This window comes from Arvicola amphibius, chromosome 5 (assembly GCF_903992535.2).
Source record: "Arvicola amphibius chromosome 5, mArvAmp1.2, whole genome shotgun sequence".
NCBI classification, from domain to species: domain Eukaryota; kingdom Metazoa; phylum Chordata; class Mammalia; order Rodentia; family Cricetidae; genus Arvicola; species Arvicola amphibius.
This window is the reverse complement of record NC_052051.1, coordinates 111287767-111312794: the sequence shown is the minus strand read 5'-3', so window position 1 is coordinate 111312794 and position 25028 is coordinate 111287767. Positions and strand designations below refer to the sequence as shown.

Genomic DNA, 25028 nt, shown 5'->3' with positions numbered 1-25028 from the left:
AGCACTTGAAAGGAATCCCAAGGACTGCCCTGACCCCTTTCAACCTGAGCTTTCCTTTCTGGGTAACTGCTGTAGGGTGTTTGCCTTGTCTCCCAAGATAGAGTTACAGGAATTTCATTGAGAAAGGTCAAGTGGAAACTATACTAACACAGAGAGCCGTGCTTCCCAAAGGATACATAAGTCAAGGGGAGCAACATCATTCTGTAGTTCAGTTAGGCAACACTGGTCACCCATCCTTGGCTGGGGCCCAGGCATAGAGTACTGAGCAAAGCCTGGGGCCTGACCTATAAGAACACCCTGTCTGCAGGGGAGGAGAGTGACCGAAGTGGTCAGCCACACAGGTACGTGATGGTAACCGGAAGTGCCCAGTGCAAGGCAGGGAGATGGGGGAGTCGAAATGAGTTCTTGGTAGTCTAGGTCTTCAAGGGCATCGCCGTCCTTGTCCCTGCATTTGGCTATCTCCTGCCCTTGTCTTTGCTGTCTGTCCTGGAACACAGACATCTAGTAGGGCAAGACGAGGAATAAGTCATTCACAGACCAGTTCAGAACTTTGTTCAGCCCTGATTGGCTTCTGGTCTCTGCTGGAGTCAAAACCTGAGCTCTCAAGACAGGCTGGGTGGGTGCCCTCCGAAAACTTTGCAACATCTAAATCCATCTCTAAGGTACTTTCGACTTGGAGGCATAGTAGCAATGAAGGGCTGCTACACTAAATGTGTTTTAGCCACACGATCCCATTCCCTCCACAAAGGAGCGATTCTTTTCCTCAGTTCCCACTTACCAGGAGATAAGACTGGCGCTTCATCCTCCCATTTCTCCCGTCATAACACCTAATGCAATTTTTCATGACTCGCTTCTAGGCTTCCTCTGTGGGACCATAAACTTTATGAAGGTGTATCCGGCAAGAACCAGTACATAAAAATAATTATTGCTCAATGAATGAATAAATGAACACATGCATTGTGACAAAGGAAAGCTGTGTTCTGGTGGCAGAAAGAGACTTTGCCCCAATTTCCCAGTGGCATGTCACCGAACAAGTCTCAGATGGGCAGGAATTCAAGGCAACAAAACTGTCAAGGGCCAACACACTTTTCCACATGCCTAGACTGAAGATCTATAAAAGGCATGTAAAAACACACCACACTTATCTTAAGCCTTTCCCCAAAATTGCTACCTCCACCTCTGACTTGTCAGCTCTGTTACCAGAAGACCTGGTAGGAACCCTTCCCCCACCTCCCTCTTTATTTTTCTGATCTGCTTCATGTTGTGACGCGTTCACAGTATAGTTCTCTTACATATTGGAGCTAAAGCTTTTAGCTCCAGTGAACCCTGACTTCATCAGGACTGGAGTAAGGTGGGGTTGATAGCAACCACATAGCATCTCTAATGCTCGGCCTCGCTCTCTTAGTTAAGGCTTTTGTTGCTCTAATAAGACACCATGACCTTGGCAATTTATAAAGAAAAGCATTTAATTTGGGGGCTCACAGTTCCAGAGGGCTGGAGCCCAAGACCATCATGGTTGGGAGCATGACAGCAGGCAGGCAGGCTGGCACAGTGCTGGGGCAGTAGCTGAGGTCTCACATCTGCTCCACAAGCTGGAGGCAGAGACAGCTGACTGGAGATGGTGTGGGCTTTTGAAACCTCCAAGTCTGCCAGCAGTGAAACAGCTCTTCCAACAAGACCACACCTCCTAGGCCTTCCCAAGAGCTTGGGGTCTTTCAACTACACCATCTCTACTAAGAAGGTGCCACTGAATTTTATACCGAATCTGGTGTTCTCTGTTCTGGGCCTTTGCTTTGGATGCAAATCAGAACAGGGAAAACTGGAGAGTTGGATCACGAACCTGTGGCTTCCTGTTATAACACCGCTTCCCCTGCTTCCCTGGCCACTCTTCTGGGGTGTTAGGTTTCCTGACCTAACAGCTATTCTAATTTCACTTAGTTAACTGCGTGCAGCTATTTCGTGATTGCTAAAGTGAGGGATTGGAGTTAGGGCTGAATTGGATGTACTTGACGTTGCCTTGAAACATGGAGATAGCTTCACTATACCACCCCCATACACCCCAATATTTTGTTTGCATGCTCATCTGCACCTCAGAAGAAGGCATCAGATCCCCCAAGGCTACAGATGTAGACAGTTGTGAGCTGCCATGCAGGTGCTGGGATTGAACTCAGGACCTCTGGAAAATCTGCCAGTGTTCTTAACTACTGCACCCAATATTTTTATGTGAATGGAAGAGTTGTCTGGGTAAGGGAAACCATGAAGAGTTTCACACACAAAGTTTTCTCACTGTGGATGATGAATAGGGAAGGGGAAAAGTTGGAGGGAGTCCGTGTGGAAGGAGTCGAATCCACTCCTTCAAAGGGAAAATAATAATAATGTGACTATCTCAACATTCTCTTCGAGCTATTGCGCAGGGGAAATGGACTCACTGTGGAAATGAGGGAAGTGCCACAGAAGGCTTGTAAATACAGCCGCAGGCATTCCGATGAGTTCCATTTCCCTAGTGCTGGAGATGGAGCCCCAGGCTTCACACTCAGGAGGCAAGCACTGCCCCGTGGGCATTATACTCCTGCTCCCAACACTGCTCTTCTGGCCGGCTGTGGAGTCAGGAAGAGGCCACTGGTCTCACTTCTGCCTCATCATCTCCCTGTGATTTTAGGAGAGCCACTCCCCCCTTTAAACCGCATTCCCATTTGCAAAGGGTGGAAGGGCCAAGCTGGACAATCAGCAGGGTGTTTTCTCTCTAGCTTGATGAAATTCTGGAGCTATTAAGGAAGTTAGTACAATCTGCTGCTTTCAGTGAAGTGAAGCCGGTTTCTGGGCTGTCGCCTGAAAGGAATTTCTTAAACCACAAAACCCAATGAGTCGCAACTTCAATGAGACAACCTGCAACAGAATTTAAATTACATTTTAAAAAGTCAAATCCCCCTGGAGTCTACTGAATGGATTTAACCCATTTCAAAATGACTTTCCAAAAACGCAAAAGGACCAATGATAATATTTAAAAGATAATTCTAGTAATATTACTGTCTCACAAAGAAAAGAGAAAACCTCTGATTTTTAGCTATTGTGGGATTTTTTTTTCTATATCATTGTAAAATATGGGGGGTCAGAACCATGCTAAGGACCATGGCAGCTGCAGCGTCAGGAAGCACCGCGGCCCAGACCTCAGAAAGCAGCAAGAGCGGCCCTAGGATTCAGTACAAAGGATTTCTCGAGTGAGGTGACTGCTCTGTCTGTCTTAGACTCGTGGGGAGTATGTGGAGGTGGGAGCACCTCAGGCCTCACTCACATGGGACTCAGAACTCTGGATACTGGACATTGTAAGGAACAACCGTCCGTAGGAAAAGACTCAAGATGCACAGGGCTAGAAAGGCGCTCCAAGGAAAAAGCTCCACAGAAAAACGGGACAGAGGGCTCCGGAGCTGCCTCAGGGGCTGAGAGTGCTTGCTGCTCTCCAGTGAGGTTGGGATGAGGTCTGGGCTCTCAGCTGCCTGTAACTCTAGCTCCGGAGGGATCTGATTATCTTCTTCAGGCCTCCTAGAGCGTGCTCTCTCTCTCTCTCTCTCTCTCTCTCTCTCATACACACACACACACACACACACACACACACACACACACACACTATTTATATGTCCTGAAGTCACATGGAGTGAGATGTGTCAAGTAAAGACACTTGCTGCTGAAGTCCGAGTTTGATTTCTGAGGCCCCCTTGAGTAGGAGGAGAAAACCAACTCCCAAAAGTTGCCCTCCAACCTCATCTTCACACATGCACAAAAAAATAAATGTAACAGTCATAAAAAAATGATACAGAGATTTTCAAAAGGAAGGATGTTTTGTGTTAATTTATCAACCTCTAATTGGGGATAAGATTCAAATATGTTCGTTCTGTCAAGTGTAAAGATTCCGTCTTTTGACTTCTATTCCCCAATACAACTTCTGCCTATTAAAGTTAAGAAAGCATGGGCACTCAGTGTGGATCTGTCCCAGGACCCTCAGTGTGGTGTGTTCCAGGGCCCTCGGAGTGGGTGTGTCCCGGGCCCTCAGTGTGGTCTGTCCCAGGGTCCTGTAGCCATATCTCAGGCCCAATGGCCCTCTCCATCCAGCTGCACTGTGGTTCTCGGTATGATCCTGAACCTACTAGCACAGATCTGGGAAGTAGGATGATAAACACAACAAAAGGAGTCTTGGCCAGGTCCTTGTGTTCAGAGGAAGAGAGTAATTTTGAACTAAATACAGGGATTACATGATATGAAATGGAAGCTAATTACTTTCTACAGAAAAGGCAACTCTTTCAGCACCTGACACACGTGTGCAGCGCTTACCAATCTGGCGGCTTACAGTCAAGGCCTTTGTTGTCGCTTTTGATCACAGACATTATATTTTCCTTACTACACTGATTGACACAGATCAAGGGCACCTTAATTACCATGTAAATATAATTTCTGTCTCGTCACTTCCAGCACACCGTTTATTTAAATGTGTGAGAATGTCTTTTTCACGCCCTAGGTTGGAGATTCTTACACAGAACGCTCACTCTTCCAGTACAACATAAAATTGGAATTTTGTAACCAACTGGCCGAGCTCCGAGAAGAATACCTTCAGCTGGCTCTGGTCCATGACCAGAGCATTCCCAGTGGCTTTCTCCCCACGGTGAAGTGTTTGGAAAGTTCTAGCAAGTCTGGCTCTTTGCCAAGCAACAAGGGGTGCATTTTCTCCTTGTAAATTGAATGAAACACCCCTTGGCAGACCCACCCACGGATGGCCCCAGGAACAGCTGGGAGGAATTAAATGGCATTTATGCCTGTATTGGTTATGGCCAGGAGCCAGGAATTCTACAGGCAAGATGCTTACAGCCTACGGCACACACGGGGGGCCAAATTGTGGCTTAGAGCTGCACCCTTTCTGTGGACAGGATGTGAATAGTTAATTTTTCTATTAAAGAATGTGATATGGCTGCTTATTCCTCACTGTAAGTTCAGCTTTCCAGATACTTGAGTAACTCTCACATGTCTACACAAGAAAAGGGAGAACTGGGCAATATTGCCACAGAATCAGGTCCTCCGGGCACCTAATCCAGTCAAAACTGCCCGTCAGCATCTGCCCTCAGACCCATGAAGTAACGGCCCAGCTCGGTCACCTGGTAACTAAGTATTGACTCACTTTGTCTTATATTTAGTTACTTATTTTTGAGGTAGCTGATCTCAGGCATGCAATCCTCCTGCCTCAGCCTCCGGAGTAGCTGGGAGCCCAGGCCTGCACTACCATGCCAGACTTTAGGCAACCGTTGAGCTCTGAGGATCTTATGCAGCAGGAACCAGGTTTCTCAGATGACAAGCTGGCGGTATTAAGTGACGGGAGCTCCTTGTGTCCATAGAACTGAGCACAGAACCCCAAACAAGACCCGGGATGTCTGAGGAAATTAATTGTGTGGTAAATGTTGTGGCTCAAACCGGTGTTATTCAAGAAGGTTATTCAAGAAGCTGTGTGGGACAACTCAGGAAACAGCAAAGTACAATTTTACACCTTAGGATGGACCTTCCTCTAGATCTTCACTGAATGTCCCCTGAGGAATATTTTAGGATGGATTCTGCCATAAATTAGCCCGCTGGATCTCAGGTGTTTCAGCAAAATGTTTGATTCAAAACATTGTTTCACATGTAATTAAACACACTTGGAGAGCAGAGCCCCTGCAGAGTGTAGAGACTCAGTGTGGTGTAGACTCTGTAGAATGCAGAGACTCAGTGTGGTGTAGACTGTAGTGTGTAGAGACTCAGTGTTGTGTAGATTGTAGTGTGTGGAGACTCAGTGTGGTATAGTCTACAGAGTGTACAGGTTGCTCTTGGAAACAGAAGTGCCGACCATTTGACAGTAGTCAACTTTCTCATTTCGTTCTGTGACTGTTGGGGTTTATCCTGCTGTCATTGGAAGGATGGCTCTCACGCTATACATTCCTGAAGATGTGCACGCCTTCTCTCAGACCAACCCCAGCACCTCTGTTCCCTACCTTCCTCGCCACAGAGCTCTCAACACTCAAGGGCCGTTTGCATGAGACTTATTTCTAGTGAACTATGGGAAATCACCAAAAAAAAAAATTTTTCACTCATAAGATAAAAAGAAGGAAAAACATCCCTCCTTTCCATTTTGTAAGGCACTTGCCAATTTGCATGGAACTCCAGGACCAAAAGGCCATCATTTACTCTCAAGAAAAGGCGGCCGAGTCAAAGATGAAGTCAACTGCTGTGTGTGGCAGAGCAGGAAGGTGAAGGGAGCCTTGGCTCATGTCACTGATGTGTTGAATGAGCTCCCTGCAGCCATTTCTTCATCACTGAGTCAGGCATCCAATCGTCTATGTGAATAGCATCCTAGTACGTGGTCCACTGATGTTGCATACACGAGGAAATGCATGCGTAGAGTAGAAAGACATCCTTAAGGAGAGGTCTTGACGTTGTCTTCAGATGCATTGCCTGGCCTCTCAGAGTAGCATTGGCCACCTCTTGTGGGCTAACTCTGGGCAGCACTGCTGGAGCGGAGTAGTTGGAGAAGTCCTGGCTAGAACAGTGAAGAGGGGGTATGTTAAAACTATTGCTTCCTTTAATTTGACTATTTGGATGCTTCCTTTTTTGCTGTTGAAAACCCCACAGCGATGAGCACCTGAGCCCATCCTGCTTGGGTGGAGATGCAACTCTCAGAGCCTGTAAATGTCTTGTACTACTTGGGGCACAGGGCCTCAGGTACACAGGCTGGGGTCCCACCACTGCCCTCAGCCCAGCCAGGGTATTGCAACTTCTGATAATCATTTTGGAATATTGATTCCTATGTTGGTTAAGTATAATCTCTTAAAAGCTTTGTATATTCTTTCAGTGAAAAAAAATAACAAATGTTGTCTATCCATGTTTATTAAAGTGTATACATTGTCTGGCTCAGCAGGTAACGGCTTTTGTCACGTAAGCCTGACAATCTGAGTTTGAATCAGAACCCACTTGGAGGTGGAAAGGAGAGAATTGATTCCATGGAAGTTTGACCTTCCCCTACCCCCACAACAATAATACATAGAAGAAGCCTTTTTTTTAAAGGCTACCCTCTCTTTAAAAATATATATGTATTAATTAGTAGGGTGGCTAAATGGAGCTGAGAGAGATTACCTTACATAATTCCCCTTTGGAGTGAACACATTTAAAATCTACACTCAGCAATTTGGAGAGAATACAATAAATTGTTATAAACTACAGTTATATTGTACAACAGAGATCTTAAATTGATTTTCATATTTAACCGATATTTTGTTTCTTTTGATCAACAGCCACACTTGGAAGTCACTTCTCTAGTCTGTCTGCGGGTTGAGCAGTGTTAAGTGAGATCAGGTGGCATTTGGTTCTGTCCACTTAACTTGCCTTCAGGGCTCAACTCATTGCTGCAAATGACAGAATTTCCTTCCTTTTTTAGGCTAGGTAGGATTCTCTTGTGTACAAAAGCCACATTTCCTTCATTCATCCATCGCTAGATTTTATGTTGGTTCTGTGTGTTGGCTGCAGTGGCCGGCGCTACAGAGAACACTGAAGCAGAAGCTCTCTGACATTGATTTCATCACCCAGGGCTGGGCCACATGGTGGTTCTGCTTAGCTTTGGGGAGGCTCCCCCACACTGTTTTCCATAACAACTGTGCTAATTCGCCGCCCACCAACAGTGTGTAAGGCTTTGTTTTCTTTAAATCCTCTCCAACCCTTGGCTCTTTTCTTTTTTAACATAATAACCACATCTCAGTGTGGTTTACATTGGCACTTCTCTGGTGATCAGTGTGTTTTCTCACACACCTGTCATTTGTATGTCTTACACCGAGAAATGTCTGTTCAAGTTCTCAGCCCACATAAAAATTAATATGGCTTGTTTTCTTCCTGTTGAATCATCTGCATCCCTAATAGGCTGTAGATAGTGAGGCTTTACTAGAGCGTTTGCAGGTGCTGTCTCCTATTTTGTAGACTTTCTTCTCACTCAATTGTCTTAACTGTGTTGAGCATTTAAGTTTGATCCCCCCCATTTGTCTGGTTTTTGTTTTCTCTTCTGTGCTTTTGTTAATATACGAAGACACCATTGCCTGCACTGCTGTCTTAAAACATTTCCCTATGGTTTTTTTCTATTAATTTCATGTCTTTTTTGTGGTTTTTTGCTTTTGTTTGAAACAGGGTTGCTTTGTAGTCTTAGCTCTTCTGGAACTAGCTCTGTAGATCAGGCTGGCTTTGAACTCACAGAGATCCACCTGCCTCACAGAGATCCACCTGCCTCCAACTCCCAAGTGCTGGGATTAAAGGTGTGCACCACTACCACAGGGATCTATCTATCTATCTATCTATCTATCTATCTATCTATCTATCTATCTTCCTTCTTTCCTCCTCCTTCCTCCCCTCCGTGTGTGTGTGTGTGTGTGTGTGTGTGTGTGTGTGTGTGTTGTTTTTTTAAGACAGGGCTTCACTGTGTATTTCTGGCTGTCTTGGAACTTGCTCTGTAGACCAAGCAAGTCTCAAACTCACAGACTCGCTTGCCTCTACATCCTGAGTGCTGGGATTGAAAGTGTGCACCAACATCATTAATGTAAAATCAACTCTTAAAATCCAGTAGCTGTTCTATATACTAGCTATGAAATACCAAAACAACAACAAAAACAAAAGTCAAAAATCAAAACAGTTTAGGAATAAGTTTAACCAAGGAGATGAAGGACCTATACATAGAGAATTATAAACACAATTGAGGGCTAGGGACACAGCTCCATGGTAGAGAGCTTGCCTAGGATGTATGAGCTATAAAATACAGCACTGTAAAATAAAACTTGATGAAAGAACAAGACACAGACACATGGAGAGGCATTCTATAACCGGTGAATTAGAAAATTAATATTGCTAATATTTCTACATTATACAAAGCAATGTACAAATTCAGAGCAATCCCTGTAAAAAAATTCCAATGATATTTTTTTTTTTTTTTTTTTTTTTTTTTTTTTCGAGACAGGGTTTCTCTGTGGCTTTGGAGCCTGTCCTGGAACTAGCTCTTGTAGACCAGGCTGGTCTCGAACTCACAGAGATCCGCCTGCCTCTGCCTCCCGAGTGCTGGGATTAAAGGCGTGCGCCACCACCGCCCGGCTCCAATGATATTCTTTACAGAAATAGGAGAAGATAATGTGCAAAAGATCCTGTACAGACAGCCATGCTGGAAAAGAATAACCTTGGTGTTTCACCAAAAAAAGAAAAAAAAAAGGAAAACAAAACCCACAAGAACAAAGCAAAGTAACTGGGGCAAGGCAACTTCTTTTTGCAAAATGGGTGCACCAGAACGCAAACGCGCTAGTATGCAGATGCCAAGGTGACACCAATCTTTTGTCTCTGACTAGGTAGTGACTGTGTCTCATTGTGCTGGGTTCACCAATCTGATGGGTTTGGCTAATAAGCATTCAGGGGGAGTCTTATGATATCCCTGAAGTTCTCAGGCATTTGAATACTTGGTGCCCCAATGGTGGACATCCTTTGGGAGGCTTAAGAGATGTGGCCTTAGCCAGGCGGCGGTGTTGCACACCTTTAATCCCAGCACTTGGGAGGCAGAGGTAGGCAGATGTCCGTGAGTTTGAGGCCAGCCTGGTCTACAAGAGCTAGTTCCAGGACAGGCTCCAAAGCTACAGAGAAACCCTGTCTTGGAGAGAGAGAGAGAGAGAGAGAGAGAGAGAGAGAGAGAGAGAGAGAGAGAGAGAGAGAGAGAGAGAGAGAGAGAGAGAGAGAGAGGAGAGGAAGGGAGAGAGAGAGAGGGAGAGAGAGAGGGAGAGAGGGAGAGAGAGGGAGAGAGAGAGCCTTGTCGAAGGCATTGGAGTGGGCAGGCTTTGAGAGTTTACTAGTTCACTTCTTAGCTTCCTGCTTGTGGTTCAAGAAGCGAGCCTTCTGCTTCTACTCCGGCTGCCGTGACTGCTTGCTAACAGGCTGCCCTGTTACAATGGACTCTTACCCTTCTGGAACTGTAAGACAAATAAACAAAAGCGTTCTCACGTCTTAAGCAGAAGAATAAAGCTGAAGGTATCGCACTGTCTGAGTTTTGTCTAAACAAAAGAGTATGTGTACATTTGTCAATGCGGTGACACATGCCTTTAACACCAGATGAAAGAAAGAAAGAAAAAGAGAGCATGGCTGCTCCTGGGCATGGTGGAGACGAAGGTTTATTGTAGATGTGAGGGAGAGCAGAGCTAGAGGCATCTGAAAGGGTCCGGACTGAACATGGCCAGAAAACTGAGCTGGGTCACGTGAGGAGAGGGGACAGGGGAAAACAAGAAGACCAAGCTCTGTGGCCCAAAGGTCAAGAGGCTAAAACGGGCACATAACCAAAATGACTGTGTTATATAGGAAAAAACAGCTGGAGGAAGGGCAGCCCAACCTGGACTTTGGGCTGGAGAAGTTTAGGGTAGGGGAGTGGAGTCTACCAGCCAGGAGGACCCTGTAACAGGTAGGGGCTGAGGGATGCTGGGAGAACCTAGGGACAACATCTAATCTGATTTGTTGATAGGCACTGTTAATCCCACTGGGCGAGAACAAGACCACTACCACAATTTTGAGCCAGATTAGAAGCAAACTTCAATTAAATACTGGCCAGGATGATGGGCTCTGGCCAGGTCCAATCTGGGGTTCCCAGAAAATGGCCATGAGTTATAGTCAGGCTTTCTTTAAACCGCCAGCTCTTGAATAATGACACAGAGACTTCTTTTTTAAGTATGAAAGTTTGGTCTGAGTTTAGGCTTGTTCCCAACTAGCTCTTACAACTTAAATTATCCTATTTCTATTAATCCACATTCTGCCACCTGACTCGTTCTCTTTCCTCCATACTGTACATCTGACTTCATGTCTGGCTGGCAAATCTCTGCCTCTCAAATTCTTCCTCCAAGTTCCCCTCTCTCACTGGAAGTCCTGCCTACGCTCTCCTGCCTAGCTATTGGCCACTCATCTCTTTATTAAACCAATCAGAAGGTGCCTTAGGCAGGCAGGGAAGGATAGGGACACATCTTCACACAGTGTATTCAAATGTCCCACAGCAGCAAGTCACATTCTGTAGAGGCTTAGAAAGGCAAACCCATAGGGTTATGTATTTCCCACCAGGTCCAATCAGGGGCAAGCATATATCCTGACATGCTACCTGCCCACATGTGATCGAGCGCATCCAGTGCAGTTGGGTCAAACAAACTTGTTTAGGGGAGTGAAACACGGTTTGTTATCTTCTATAAACAGCAGCCCCCAGCATTCCAGGAAGCATCTGTCCTTGGGTTTGTAATTTAGAGGCATTTTTGAGTTATGGATCCTATGGCGCAGTGATTAAAACATAACTTTAGTTTTCACAGCACTTCAGTTAGCCATTTGTCTTGGATTTGAGATTTAACAAACCCCAGCATTTGGAAGACAGAGGCAGACCTATCTCTGAGAGGTTGAGGCCAGCCTGATCTATACAGTGAGTTCCAGGCAGCCAGAATGACATAGTGAAAATGTCAAAACAGCAAAACCCAAAACCACTGGGAGTGGATGGGGAAGAGTCGGGAGGATAAATATGATCAAAACTCAAGATAGGAGAGGCTTAGAATTCTCAAAGAACTAATAGAAAAGGTAATTAGAACCAAGTGTAATAACATACATGCATAAAAATGCCCTGATGAAATCAATTACTTTATATACTAACTTAAACTCATTTAAAAGAAAAGTACAATGCATTCAGAGAATATTTATCAAATACTACCTATCTGGTGTTTGTGTGTTCTACCTGAGGTGAATGCCGCCCCCTACCTCAGACCTGCCCACCATGGGGCACACAACGTACCTGTGCAGACAATCCAGATGTGCAGACAGTCCAGATGTGCACAGTCCAGATGTGCAGACAATCCAGATGTGCAGACAGTCCAGACGTGCAGAAAATCTAGATATGCAGACAATTCAGATGTGCAGACATTCTAGATGTGCAGATAATCCAGACAGACGTGCAGACAATCCAGATGTGCAGACAATCCAGATGTGTAGAAAAATCCGGATGTGCAGAAAATCTAGATATGCAGACAATTCACATGTGAAGACATTCCAGATGTGCAGACAATTCAGATGTGCAGGCAATCCAGATGTGCCAAAAATCTAGATATGCAGAAAATCTCCAGATGTGAAGACATTCCAGATGTGCAGACAATCTAGATGTGCAGGATGGGGAATCTGATGATGGGAGCAGAGTGTCTGCTGTTTCCCTTTGGGGACATAAAGCTCCCCAAGTCTGAAGATGTCTACTTCCTCAGATTCTCTGAACTGTTTGTCCTATTTTCCTCCTTGCCTCACTTAATATCTCCAAAGGGACAAAAGAAGCATTCACCCCACCCGACTCCCACCGCACCCCACCCTTACCTCACTCCACCCCCACCCCCGGAAAACCCAGCTGAATAAATTTTACAACAATTGTGTGTGTGTGTAACTTTGGAATAATTTAGAAACACACACACACACCAAAAGAAACACCAGTTGTTTATTCTAGATCAAGTCAGCAGATTGTCACGCCTAAGGCCGTGTACAAAAAGCTCTTTGGAAGGTAAATCTGTTTTATTGTAATAGCAAGTGTTTTATCTTTTCTAACCCACAGGCAACTGAAGTGTTTTTCTACAGTCAGGCTGGGACAGGAGAATTTGCAGATGAATTCCCTCTTACAGCACTCTGGAGACCGCAGCTGAGGGACCAGCCAGAAGAGGCTATTTGGTGGATTCTTAAATAGGGCAGAAAAAGAAAAGTGGACAGAGTCCTTCTTCAACCCAGAGCCATTTAGTTTGGAGTGGAGTTTACATTCAAGCCTTCGATGACCTTTTGAGCTAGGACTCAACTAGATTAGTAAGTACTGGAGTGGCAATTTAAAACATTGAAATCAGTGGGAAAATGTATGTTTCCTACTTAACAGCATTTGGGAAGGCGGTGTGGGGGGGGGGGGGGTTTACAGTGCACCTTCCTACCGTGCAGCTCACGCCTGGCCGGCGAGGTTTGTGTCCCTGGCCTCTGGTCTCCTCTCCTCTCTGCTGTCAGACCACCAGCTCATTAGTATTTAAATCAGCTCATAAATATTTCCTGGAAATTCAGGATCTTAAGCTTCACTGCCATTCATCTTGTTCCCTCTTAGTCTTCCTTGTGCCTTTATTTCCTAGGCTGATGCATTGTGGGAAGATGGAGCTCATGAAGTATTAATCTTCCCGGCGTGTGGTTCTGGAAAAGGAAGGGAGTTCCTGTTGGAGGATGGAGAGTGGAGAAGAGAACGGCTGTGGAAGGAAACCTTACTCCATCTCCTTGGTACAAATATAATTATCTAATGATGGACCATGAAAGTCTGAATAAAATAAAAACAGCTCGAAAGCCAGAGTCAAGGCGATTCGACCTGAATGAATGTTTCTTTCACCGACTCTTTGAAAGCTTTGAAAAGGGGAAGCAGTTCACTGGGTCCTGGATGCTCCCACTGGGGAGATGGTTGCGTGGCCACAAAACCGTTTCTGTTCGGCATGAGAGCTGCAATTCTAATGATCAAATAATGATGACAGAGAGGGGGCGGGCCCCATCATGGTATTCTGTACGTTTCTTAGCATTCTGCCATAGTCCAGCTATGGCGAACATGACCTTCAGTCTGTAAGGCGCTCGGCAAAGAAGATCCGTCTTTCGATTATGCTCCGTTTGTTCACACAAACAAACGTTCCTTATTATACCATGCTAATATAAAAGTTAAACAGACGTCTCACCAAGGGGGAACAGTTGTTTGGGCAGATATGCGGCTGGGGAATTTTCTCTGGTGAGGATCCTCCGGAAGCTTGCAGACCCAACCCAGCCACAGAGTCCTTCAGCTGTGGCAGGCTGGGAGGATGGTACTGACGGAGGCCCAGGAGTTCCTTGAGAGAATAACACTAATGGTGACCTCCAGGCCTGTGTGAGTCCAGGGACAATGCTGGAAATTCAATGCTCACTAAGGCCAGGGCCACGCTCAGAGTCCCAAGTCCTCTTGCCAGTGAGTATCAACAGTGGCTAGAGAGGCAGTGTTTGGAGACAGCAGTGCGATGCTAGAGACCATTCCCAAAGTTTCAAGGTTTACATCATCCAGGGCTCACAGTCTGGAGCTGATTCACTAGCGTTTCCACTCCACCTTGGGGTAAGTTCACTAACATACCAAGGCCTCTGCCTTGGCTAGGCTCCTGTCTGAGAGGCTAGGTGGCCTCTAGCTGTTTGCTCCTGGGGCCTAGCACTCTCCCTCACACCACACTTTTATTGAAAATGGATTTTTTTCCTCATATGATATATCCTGATTATGGTTTGCCTTCCCTCTGCTTCTCCCACCTCCTTCCTGCCTTCTCTCCCATCTGAATCCACTCCCTTTCTGTCTCTCACTAGAAAAGAACAGGCTTCTAAGGAATAAATAAAATAGAATATAAGATAAAACAAACACTGTGACATTGAGATTGGACAAGACAAGCAGAAGGAAAAGAGCCCAAGGGAAGGCACAAGAATCAGAGACCCACTTGTTCACACTCAGAAATCCCATAAAAACCTTCAACTGGAAGCCAGAATGCATATGCAGAAGCCCTGGTGCAGACCCATGTGCATGCTGCCGACCCATGCAGGCTCTCTGTGCATGCTGCCGACCCATGCAGTACCCGGGCATGGTGCCAACCCATTCAGGCCCTGGGCATGCTGCCTCAGTTTCTGAGAGGCCATATGAGCTTGTGGTCATGTCGATTTAGAAGGCCTTGTTTTCTTGGCATCCTCCACCCATCTGGCTCTTATACTCTTTCCTCTTCCACAGGGTTTCCTGAGCCCTGAGGGGAGGGATTTGGTGGAGACATCCCATCTCAGGCAGAGTGTTCTGAAGTCTCTCACTCTCTGTATAATGTCTGCCTGTGGGCCTCTGTATTTGTTCCCCTCTGCTGCTGGAGGGAGCTTCTCTGATGATGGCTGAATAAGGCACGGGCCTATAAGTCAAGTGTAGGAGTCATTTTACTGCTATTTATTATTATTATTTAGAATACTAGTATTTGGTTTTACCCTAGGTTCCTAGGCCATCTAGCCTCTAGTTCTTGGCTACCCAAGCAGCACTGGGTTCCATCTCATGGAGCAGCCCTTAGTCAAATCAGACATTGGTAGGTTACTCCTACAAGCTTTGTGCCACCATTGCCCTGCGTATCTCGCAGGCAGGACACCACTGCAGACCAAAGGTTTTGTGGCAGAGTTGGTGATTACATTTCTCTTTCAGCAGCCCGCGGAGTGCATTCCCTCACCAAAGAGACGAGAAAACGGGGTGAAGGCTCTATGTAGGTACCTGCTCGACTTCTCCGGGTTCAATGAGTTGTCTTGTCGTTGTCTTCAACAGGAGGACCTCTCTGCCAGTTTGTGGAGAACAGCCTATAGTTTTGGCTACAGCCTGGCTTGTTTGGAGATTCCAGTGAGAGCCCCTTGGTCAACAATTAAATTAGATGTAATTTAATTCTGTCCTGGAAGCTTAATTTGGTTACAAGAGATGGCTAGTTGGGGCTCTGTCTTCCCCATTATTTGGTGATTTCATTTAGATCACCTTCATAGGTGTATATATTTTAAGAAGCTTCTGCAGTATTAGGTTTCCATACCACCCCTCAAATGGCCCTTGTGGTGGTTTGAATGGAATTGGCCCCCATAAACTCATGGGGAGTGGCACTATTAGGAGGTGTGTTTTTGTTGGAGTAGGTGTGGCCTTGTTGGAGAAAGTGTGACACTGTGAGGTGGGGTTTGAGGTCTCATATGTGCTCAAGTCATGCCCAGTGTCTCAGACCACTTCCTGTTGCCTATAGGTCAAGATGTAAGAACTCTGCGTCTTCAGCACTGTGTCTGCCTGCACGCTGCCTTGCTTCCTGCCATGATGATAATGGACTAAACCTCTGAACCATAAGCAAGTCACTCCAGTTAAATGTTTTTCTTTGGGGCTGGAAAAGTTAGCTCAGGGGTTAAGAACACTGGCTGGTCTTCCAGGGTGTTATGATTTTTGCCACTGCTGGGGGAGGGGGGGCGGGCAGTGGTCCGGAGAGCTGCCAGCCCCAGGCAGGGCCCAGCCATGAGGCAGCAGGCTAGTGCCGCAGACAGTGAGTCCCCGGAAAGTGCAAGTTCCCGGAGAAGATGCAGGTTCCCTGCGGGCGAACAGTGTGGTAAGGCATGTGGGAAGCACATCATACAGAATAGAATTGGAATTATGGACTGGGAAGGAAAGAGGGGAGGGGGGAAAGAGAGGAGAGAGAGAGAAAGGGATGAGAAAGAAGAGGACAGAATGAGAGCGCGCGCGCGCGCGCGAGAGAGAGAGAGAGAGAGAAAGAGAGAGAGAGAGAGAGAGAGAGAGAGAGAGAGAAGGGGGAGTGGGAAAGGGAACCAAGAGAGAGTCAAGATGGCGACAGAGGGAGGAGCTTCAGGGAGTGGGCGTGGCTTGTCATAACAAAGGGGCTCTGGGTTCAATTCCCAGCACCCACATGGTAGCTCTGTTTGTAACTCCAGTCCGAGGGGACCTGACACCCTCACACAAATATACATGCAGGCAAAACACCAATGCACATAAAAATAAAATAAATTAAAAAAATGTTTTTCTTTGTAACAGTTGCCATGGTCATGGCATCTCTTCACAGCAATAGAAACCCTAACCAAGACAGCCCTTAATTTTTGTTATTTCTCTTAGGTTTTTCTCACCAACAAGCCTTTCCGCCAATGCAAATAATCCCAATCAGACCAAATTAAAAGATATTCGGGTTTAATTGGACATCTGCGCTCTCGGGTAGACTTGGGGAAAACACATGGGGAGAGGGCAGAAAGTCAACACGACATGACCACTGGAGAGGAAGAGGGGAGACCACGTGTTTATTTTCTGGGGGGGGAGAGTTTAAGTAGTCTGTGGGCGTGGTCTTGACCTTCTTTGGGGAGGGGTCACCATATGGTGGGTTTCCTTGACCCTCCCTGAGGAGGTGGAGTTTGGACTGAGGCAACTCTAAGGGGAGGGGGCTTAAAATGGAATTTTGTGCCCAATATTCCAAAGATGGATGCCAGGGGCTGGGATGAGGCTCCCAATTTAACAATCTCTCCCTGCATTCTCTCCCTAATGCCCCCTACCCTCCTGACTTGACTCTCATCCCAACCCACCTCATTCATACATAACTATCCTATTTCCCTTTCCTAACAAGATCTGTGCCCCTGTACCTTATGCTCAGCCTTTAACCTCTATGGATTGTAGCTTGTTTCTCATTGACTTAACTGCTAATATCCACATGGAAGCGAATGCATTATTTGTCTTTCTGGGTCTGGGACACCTCACTCTGCATGGTATTTTCTAGTTCCGTTCATTTTCTTGCAAATTGTAGATATGTGGCAGAGGGCAAAGACATCTGGGGAAGTCCAGAGTGGCCATGACCAGCCCGAGCTGGGTCCTGTGGGAGAGGGGGAGGGGAAGGGAGAGGAGAGAAAGCCGAACCAGGTGCAGCAGCCAAGAGAACAAAGGTAAAAAGGGTGGCTAACCAAAATGGCTGGATTATATAGGGGGAGCCTCTGGGGATGGGCAACCCAAGCTGGGCTGGAGCCCTGGGCTGGGGAGTTCAGGGTAGAGGGTGGGATCTGCCAACCATACCCTGTAACAAGTAGGGACTGAGGGATGCTGGGAGAACCTGGAGGCCAGGTCTGCTTTGATGCGTTAAATAGGCACCTCAGCTGTGTGTCCTGGATTTGAAGTTTAACTCTTCTTCCCCAGTGCTGGCATTAAAGGAGTTCACCACCAGGTACCTGGCCTGTACCTCATTTTTAGGTCGCTTATTTGTTTTCTTGATATCTAGTTTCTTGGTTATTTATATATTTGGAATATTAGCCCTCCATTGGATGTAGGTTGCCACTTTTTCCCAATGACAGTGTCCTTCCTTCTTTTGTTTCTTTCTTTCCTTCCCTCCTTCCTTCCTCCCTCCCTTCCTTCCTTTCTCTCTTTCTTTTTTTCTTTCTTCCTTTCTTTCTTCTTTCTTCTTTCTTTCTTTCTTTCTTTCTTTCTTTCTTTCTTTCTTTCTTTCTTTCTTTCTTTCTTTCTTTCTTTCTGACAGAGTTCCCTCTGCAGACCAGGGTGGTCTTGAACTCAGAGATCCATATGCCTCTGTCTCTTGAATGCTGGGATTAAAGGCATGTGTCACCATCACCTGGGAAACCTAGACTTCCAATCAATTTAATTACTAAACGTTCTTAACCTACTACAAGATTATCTGAATTCCCTAACTCTGCTTATAGCAGAGGTTCCTGCCCTTGGTACTGCTAATGTTTGGTTTGGGTCATTATTTATCGTGGTGCCTATTCTATGTACTGTAGGAGTTTCACTTGTTTGAGAATTTCATATAATCACATAACGTGTCTTAATCAAATCTACCTCCATTCTCTCCTCCAATTCCTTCTATAGCACCCCCAGCCCACCCCCCACTTTCCCTTTCCAATTTCACATGCTCTCTTTTTTTAATACTCACCGAGTCCACTTAGTGCTGCCTGGTGCATCAGCCTCCACAGACACTACCCTCCTCCCCATCCTAGCAGCTGAAGTGGCTGTTGCCTCTCTATAGCAAGACTCACAGCCTTTGTAAATTTCCGTGTCAATCTAAAAGCCACGGAGGCGTTTTTAAATGAAAACTGGAGGAAAAAAGGAGCCTTTCGTTTACATTGAGCCTACACTGACTATAGAGCTGAGGGGTGGGGTTGATACAAGGTGGAGAAAGCTTTGGGCAAGGAGGAGGGGCACGGAGAGAAGTCACCATTGTTTCCAGATTGCTTGGGGTTTGTGGCAGGGTGTGGTGGCACCCAGGAGAGCTGATGGGATTTGAGTTAAAGTTTTTGTTTAAACTGTATTTTAAAATATGAACTGGCCTTCTGTACTTTATAGTTCATTAATTGATTAACCTATCCATCTTTCTTCCTTTCCATCCCCTGGCCCACTGTGGTTATATGTCTAAGAATTTTTCGAGTTGTGTAAAAATGGCGGAGTTCTTTTCTGTTGCCTGGCCTTCAGAGACACTGCTGATGACCAGCTTTGCGGTTTGAAATCACCTGTTTCTGTCTCTGCACCTGTGTTTCTCTTAGAAAATTTAGATTGAAAATAAAAGCCAGGCCATGCAGTAGTGGCTCACACCTTTAATTCCAGCGTTTGGGAGGCAGGCAGATCTCAGAGTTTGAGATCAGTCTGGTCTACAAATGAAGTTCTAGGACAGCCAGGGCTATAGAGAAACCCTGTCTTGAAACAAACAAACAAACAAGGAAGGAAGGAAGGAAGGAAGGAAGGAAGGAAGGAAGGAAGGAAGGAAGGAAGGAGTATTTCATATTTGCAAAGCATGGCCCGCTGTCCTTAGGCTAATTTGTCCTCAGCCTAGGTTCCGTGTTAAATCCCTTGCTCCTGGTGAGATACACAGTAGGACTCAGAAACCAAAGCAAAGCCCCCCCAAACCCTTTGACTGGTTGGGTACTAGCAGACCAAACCCAGCATTGCCAAAAGGAGCTTTGGCCCTCAGCACCCCCAAACCACTTCCTTTAGTGCTTACTTCCTGCTAATAGCCTCCCTCCCTCCCTCTCACCCCAGAAATCGGTGCAGGGGGGAGGAGGGAGCAGCTGGTTCCTGTCTGGGGCTCTTGCACTTGTCATCCTGGACCCCCAGCCTGGCCAAGGCTGCTGAAATGTCTGGATTCTGCAGAGCCGTCAGCTCAGCCTCGGGGGCAGGGAAAGAGTTCACAGTCAGCACTTACCCTGTCCCATGCGACAGACCAGGCCAAAGGCTTCTTTGAACAGTGCAGTCCCAGGAGCTGGGAGACACAAAGAAACAAAGGGGAGACCGCTTTTCCAGGAGGGCTGCTGGCTTAGGCGGAAGGTGGGCCTAAGTTTACAGCTTTTGTTGTGGGAGAGGGAAGTTCCCCGTCCCAGGCTGCCCCTTTTCAGAATCTCAGTGAAAGGCTCTTTTGTCTTTCTTTGCTCCTTGTGCTGAGGGCCAGGTGCAGACTCCGTTCCCAAGGGCATCCGAACAGTGCTGCCTTCGAGGTTGACAGCCCTCGATGCGGTGCTGAGCCTTGCTGCCTGCCGGTTGTGGCAGCAAACCCCAAACCAAACCACGAAGCAGATCAAAGGGAAAGAGGGGCAGGCAGGTGAAGAGACAGAGGACTAAGCCTGGGGTTTGGAGGAGCTGAGGTTCGAGCCAGACAGGACCTCAGCTGTGAGGATGACGTGGGCTCCCTTGTCTCCGCGCCAGCAGCCCTTGCCCAGGCGAACCCTGAGCACCAAAGACAACCAGGGGTTCCGAATCCTCCCATTTTTAACCCTCCAGGTGTGACCATTTCGTAGTCTGTATGACAAAGCACACAGTGTCCTTCTAGGTAATGAAACGAGGGGTCAGGCTAGATTAGAACCATCTATGGCTTCGAATCCTTGAGTCCAGGATGGAACCATGCCTGCTAGGCCGCTTCTCCTGAGGCAAGCTATGAGCATTAGGCATCTTTTGTCCGTGGACTGGCTTCTGTCACACATGTGTAATGAAATACTGGAAGCCTTTTCTGGGCACAGAAATGTAACCTCGATTCAGGCCTAAGATTTGTCTTCGGGTGCCTTTGCCTGTGTACTCCACCTGGCTCTCAGAATAAACATCTCCACGGAAATCTCTACCTTCTCCCGCAAGCTTCTTTTTCGTGCCTACCTCTCTTGGTGAACAGCAATGTCCTCCATATAACTCAGGCACTATGAGTCAGTCAGATTCCCTGGTAGGTAGTGTAATGATTTCAGCCACATGAGGCTGACACTTCCAGGTTCTAGGGGTCATGCAGGTGCAGATAAGCCCTCAGGCAGAAGTACCTAATGGCCCCGCATGACCCACATGCCGTGGATTACATCATCCATGTATGACTCAGCTAAGCCCTTGCGCGCATACATGATTCCCGTCATCGTGTATGACAGAGCCATGTCACCCCCCCCCCCCCCCCCGTGCACATGCGCTAGGCCACTTTTAAAAGCTGAATGCGCCACCTTCCCCCCCCCACCGTCTCTCTTCCTCTCCCTCTCTTTCCCTCCCTCCCTCCCTCCCTCCCTCCCTCCCTCCCTCCCTCCCTCCCTCCCTCCCTTCCTCCACACTGACTTCCCCAAGCCTGTGCACGCCCCCTCTAATAAACTCCTAAATGGGTTTGTTGCATGTTCTCTGTTTCCTTCTCACACGCTCCAGGTAATTTCAGCTGGACAGCTAGGGAGTGGACCATGACTAGGTAATCAAGATGGTGGACTTCCAAGATGGCCGACTTCTTCCTCCACTCCTACCCTGAGACAAAAGCCTGGCATCTTTGTTTTTTGGTTTGTTTTCCAAAACAGAGTTTTCTGTGTAGCCCTGGCTGTCCTGAAACTCTCTCTGTAGTACCAGGCTGACCTCAAACTCAGAAATCTGCCTACATCCGAATGCTGGGATTAAGGCTGGCATCTTAAAACAAAGGCCTTGTGGGCTTCTTTTTTTCCTGCCATCATTTCTTAGGAACTTGTGAAGCCAGTCGTCCCCCTCCACCGAAAGGAGCCATTTCCCGTATCGCAGGCCTCCAGGCTCCCTCAGTATGACAGTGCCTGTTAGACATTTCAGAGCCCATGTGAGCGTCCAAGTTCTTCTCAGCCCAGTCCCTAGGCTTCCCTAGCTCACGGGCTTCCCTCCCCACAGCCACTCCTTCTCCTCATAGCCCTGCTATGGCAGCTGTGCCCTGTCTTTTGCCCTCACTCTGTCACATCTCTCTCTTTCCCTCTCTCCGTCTCTCTGCTCTACTCCTGCTTCTCTCACTACCAGGTCCAGCCTGCTGGCCATGTTCTGCTATTTTCTCTCTCCGCTTTGGACTTCTCCAGATGCCTCTGCTTGTTCTCTCCTGTCTACAGTAAAACCCCTTAACCATGGGGCAGGCGGTTTGTACACTCTTCTCCCCTCTCTTCTCCTACGAGGTGACAGCTTAGCCATATCTGTACACCCCAAAGCCATCACATGCCCTTTGCCCTTCTGCCAGCCCTTTATTTCAAGGTGGAGATTTCTACTGAGGTGAGAAAGACAGCTTCAAGTAGTACAGAAAAACCCCAATCACATTCCATAGTACCTCACCCCAAAATCCTGCCCCTCCCTCTCCAAGGCAAATATTGACTATTGTTAGGGGCTAGGAATGCAGAGGTTTTTGTTGATGTTTATATACATTTTTTTGGATATTAAAATGGACATATGAAGTACATAATTTCTTGATATGATTATCATATATAAAGCAGAACATTTCTTAATTTTGCCAACATCTTGAAGTGAATCAGAGCTGGACAGGTGCTCCAGGCTAAGCCAATAAAAGCCGTGGTGTAGACTTCTCCAGTCTCTGGTGCCTTCATGACTGGTGAGTCCAGAACTTGGCAGGGCTCACTCCCATCAGTTGAGCTATCTTCTTCAGTGAGTAACAGGAACTGGGTTTCATTTTGAAGTCTGATTCTTGGATCTCTTACATTGTAAAGATTCTTTATCATCTCTGGCTCACAGAGAGCATTCCTTGAACTTCCCTGGGCTGTTTTAGATTTTCACAATAACTCTTCTGTCACTTCTATTGTATGATATCATGAGCATGACCTTGTAATTATCTATTTACTTATGTGTCTCTGGACTTGACTCTTTGCAGACAATTACTAATTATCTGTCTGTCTGACATGTGGTAGTCACTCATAAATGTTTGTTGCATAACTAACTAAATAAGAAACTGGCCTTACATTCACCTCCTCCGATGGTCAGAGAGACTCCAGCAAAGGTTTTATCCTTTACTGCACAGCAAATATGCACTCCCCACCAAAACCCCAAGAAGTATATTATTCCTGCGTTGGCTCTGTCCTGGGCCAAGGCACTTTCTTAGATAAATGGTATCCGAGCAGGATGCAAATTGTGAGCGGAGGCTGTGTTCCAGAGGAGCAGGCTTGCTGCCTTGAATATCTGTCCTTCTCAAAAAGGAGAACAGCCCATAGAAAGAAACAGGCCCAAGGAGGATGAGAAACAGAGCGCAGCGCGGTCATCGTCTTGGGGGTCGATCCAACCTATGTAAGCTGAATTTTCACCTCTCTGCAGAGATGTGGGTGAGAAGATGCCCACGATTGTCTGCCACTAAAATGTAGAGGTGGCTTTGTGTCACAATATTCTGTGGCTAGTGGTCACTGGAGATACACTCACTTCAGAACCCTCTAGGGTGCTTGTTGTGAATGAAGCATCTGAGCCCACTTCGGGCCTTTCACCTCTAGACCACAGACATTTGTCACTATGCACATATCACAGGGACACAGAGGGAGCAGTGGGTTAGCATCCAGGAAGCAGCTATGCAGACAGAAGTTACTGTCCCACCCAGTCCCACAGCAATTCAGTCCCAAAGAAACATATTATTAACTATATAAACTATTTGGTCTATTAGCTCAGGCTTAATTATTAACTTGTTCTTACAACTTAAATTAACCCATAGTTCTTATCTGTGTTTAAATACATGGCTTGGTACCTTTTCTCAGTGAGGCATTCTCATCTTGCTTCCTCTGCGTCTGGCTGGTGACTGGCTCTCTGCCTTTTCTCTTCCCAGAATTCTCTTAGTCTGGCTGCCCCACCTATATTTCCTGCCTGGCTACTGGTCAATCAGTGTTTTATTAAACCAATGCAAGTGATAATCTTTACAGAGTACAAAAGTGTTATCCCACAGCACTGCTATGTTTATTTACTAAGATCTGTTCCCAGAGGTTTGGTGCTGTAATGAAGCCGCCAGGGAACAAGATTTTTTCCACAGAATCATTTCATTAAAGAAGTGAAAATTCAGGAATGTAAAGACTTCTTAAAGAGATTTATAAATGTGGCATTGCTAAAAAAAAGCCATTCTTCCATGCATGTGACCACCTCATGGTTGTTTGTTTAAATTGGAATAAATTAAAATAAACCAACTCCTATGACATCAATGGCAACACAGTATTAACTTATTAAACAGGTATTTAGTATGTAATTGCTAAGTACTAGAAATTCTGGAAGGCATTGGGGAAAAAAATCAAATGAGCCTAAAATAGTCTCCTTACACAAAAACCCTCCAGCACACTTAGTTAGCTATGTTCCTTCTGTGTGTGGATGCTGGTATTCGGGAGTTTGAAAGAAAAAGAGGTAATCAGGTGTGGAGGTGCATACCTTTAATCCCAGCCCTTGGAAGGCAGAGGCAGGTGGATATCTGAGTTCGAGGCCAGCCTGGTCTACAGAGTGAGTTCCAAGACAGCCAGGACTACACAGAAAAACCCTGTCTCAAAAAGAAAAAAAAGTGATTTGGGTTTTTTTGTTTTATTTGAAATAAAGTCTTGCTCTGTAGGCAGTTTGGCTTCAAACTGACAGTGATCTTTCTGCCTCAACCTCCTGAGTGCTGCAATTATGTGTGTGAGCCATTTCTTTTCGGGACCCACCTAACTTCCTGGTTCATGGACAGGATTCTTTGGAGCAGACAACAAAACAAAATTGTTCTGTTCCCTGTCCTGCGTGACTTCAGTACCTTTGTCCCACCATCTTCCTGAGAGTATACGCCTTGTCAGGGCCGGAACCTGCTCAGCTGCTGTGCAAGGGACCAGGCTGCTGAACTTGGGTCTAGCCTGCCATAATGGGCCCTGGTATAATTACCCTACTAAGATCATGAAATCCATGTCTTAGGAAAGCATTTTTTCAGTAGCAGACAAAAATCAAAGGACTGGAATCTTCAGGGAGCGTTGCTCTGTGATTAATATGCAGCAGAAGGAAGTATTGATCTCTGGTATTTGTGCCTCTGAAGTTCATTGGTTAATTGAGGGAATGGATTATGGAGGTAACCTTTGGCCACTGACCCAGGCACATGATATACTCACTTTTCCCTCAGTGATATAATATTGCATGAGTTTAATAAGTTGCCCTGTGGCCTTTTTTTTCACATTATTTATCTAAACTCGGACTTTGCCCTATGGCTTAACTTCTAAAAGCGATGAGCAGATCC

General features: G+C 46.3%; 1 long non-coding RNA gene across 1 annotated transcript; it reads right to left on the bottom strand.

Moving 5' to 3' along the window:
- Positions 1–3939: 3939 nt before the first annotated feature.
- On the bottom strand, positions 3940–23585 carry LOC119815535. The gene is made up of 3 exons (XR_005285529.1): positions 23541–23585; positions 11834–12053; positions 3940–6553 (listed from the first exon to the last, which is right to left on the bottom strand). It is a non-coding gene; the product is annotated as an uncharacterized LOC119815535 (long non-coding RNA).
- Positions 23586–25028: the final 1443 nt, after the last annotated feature.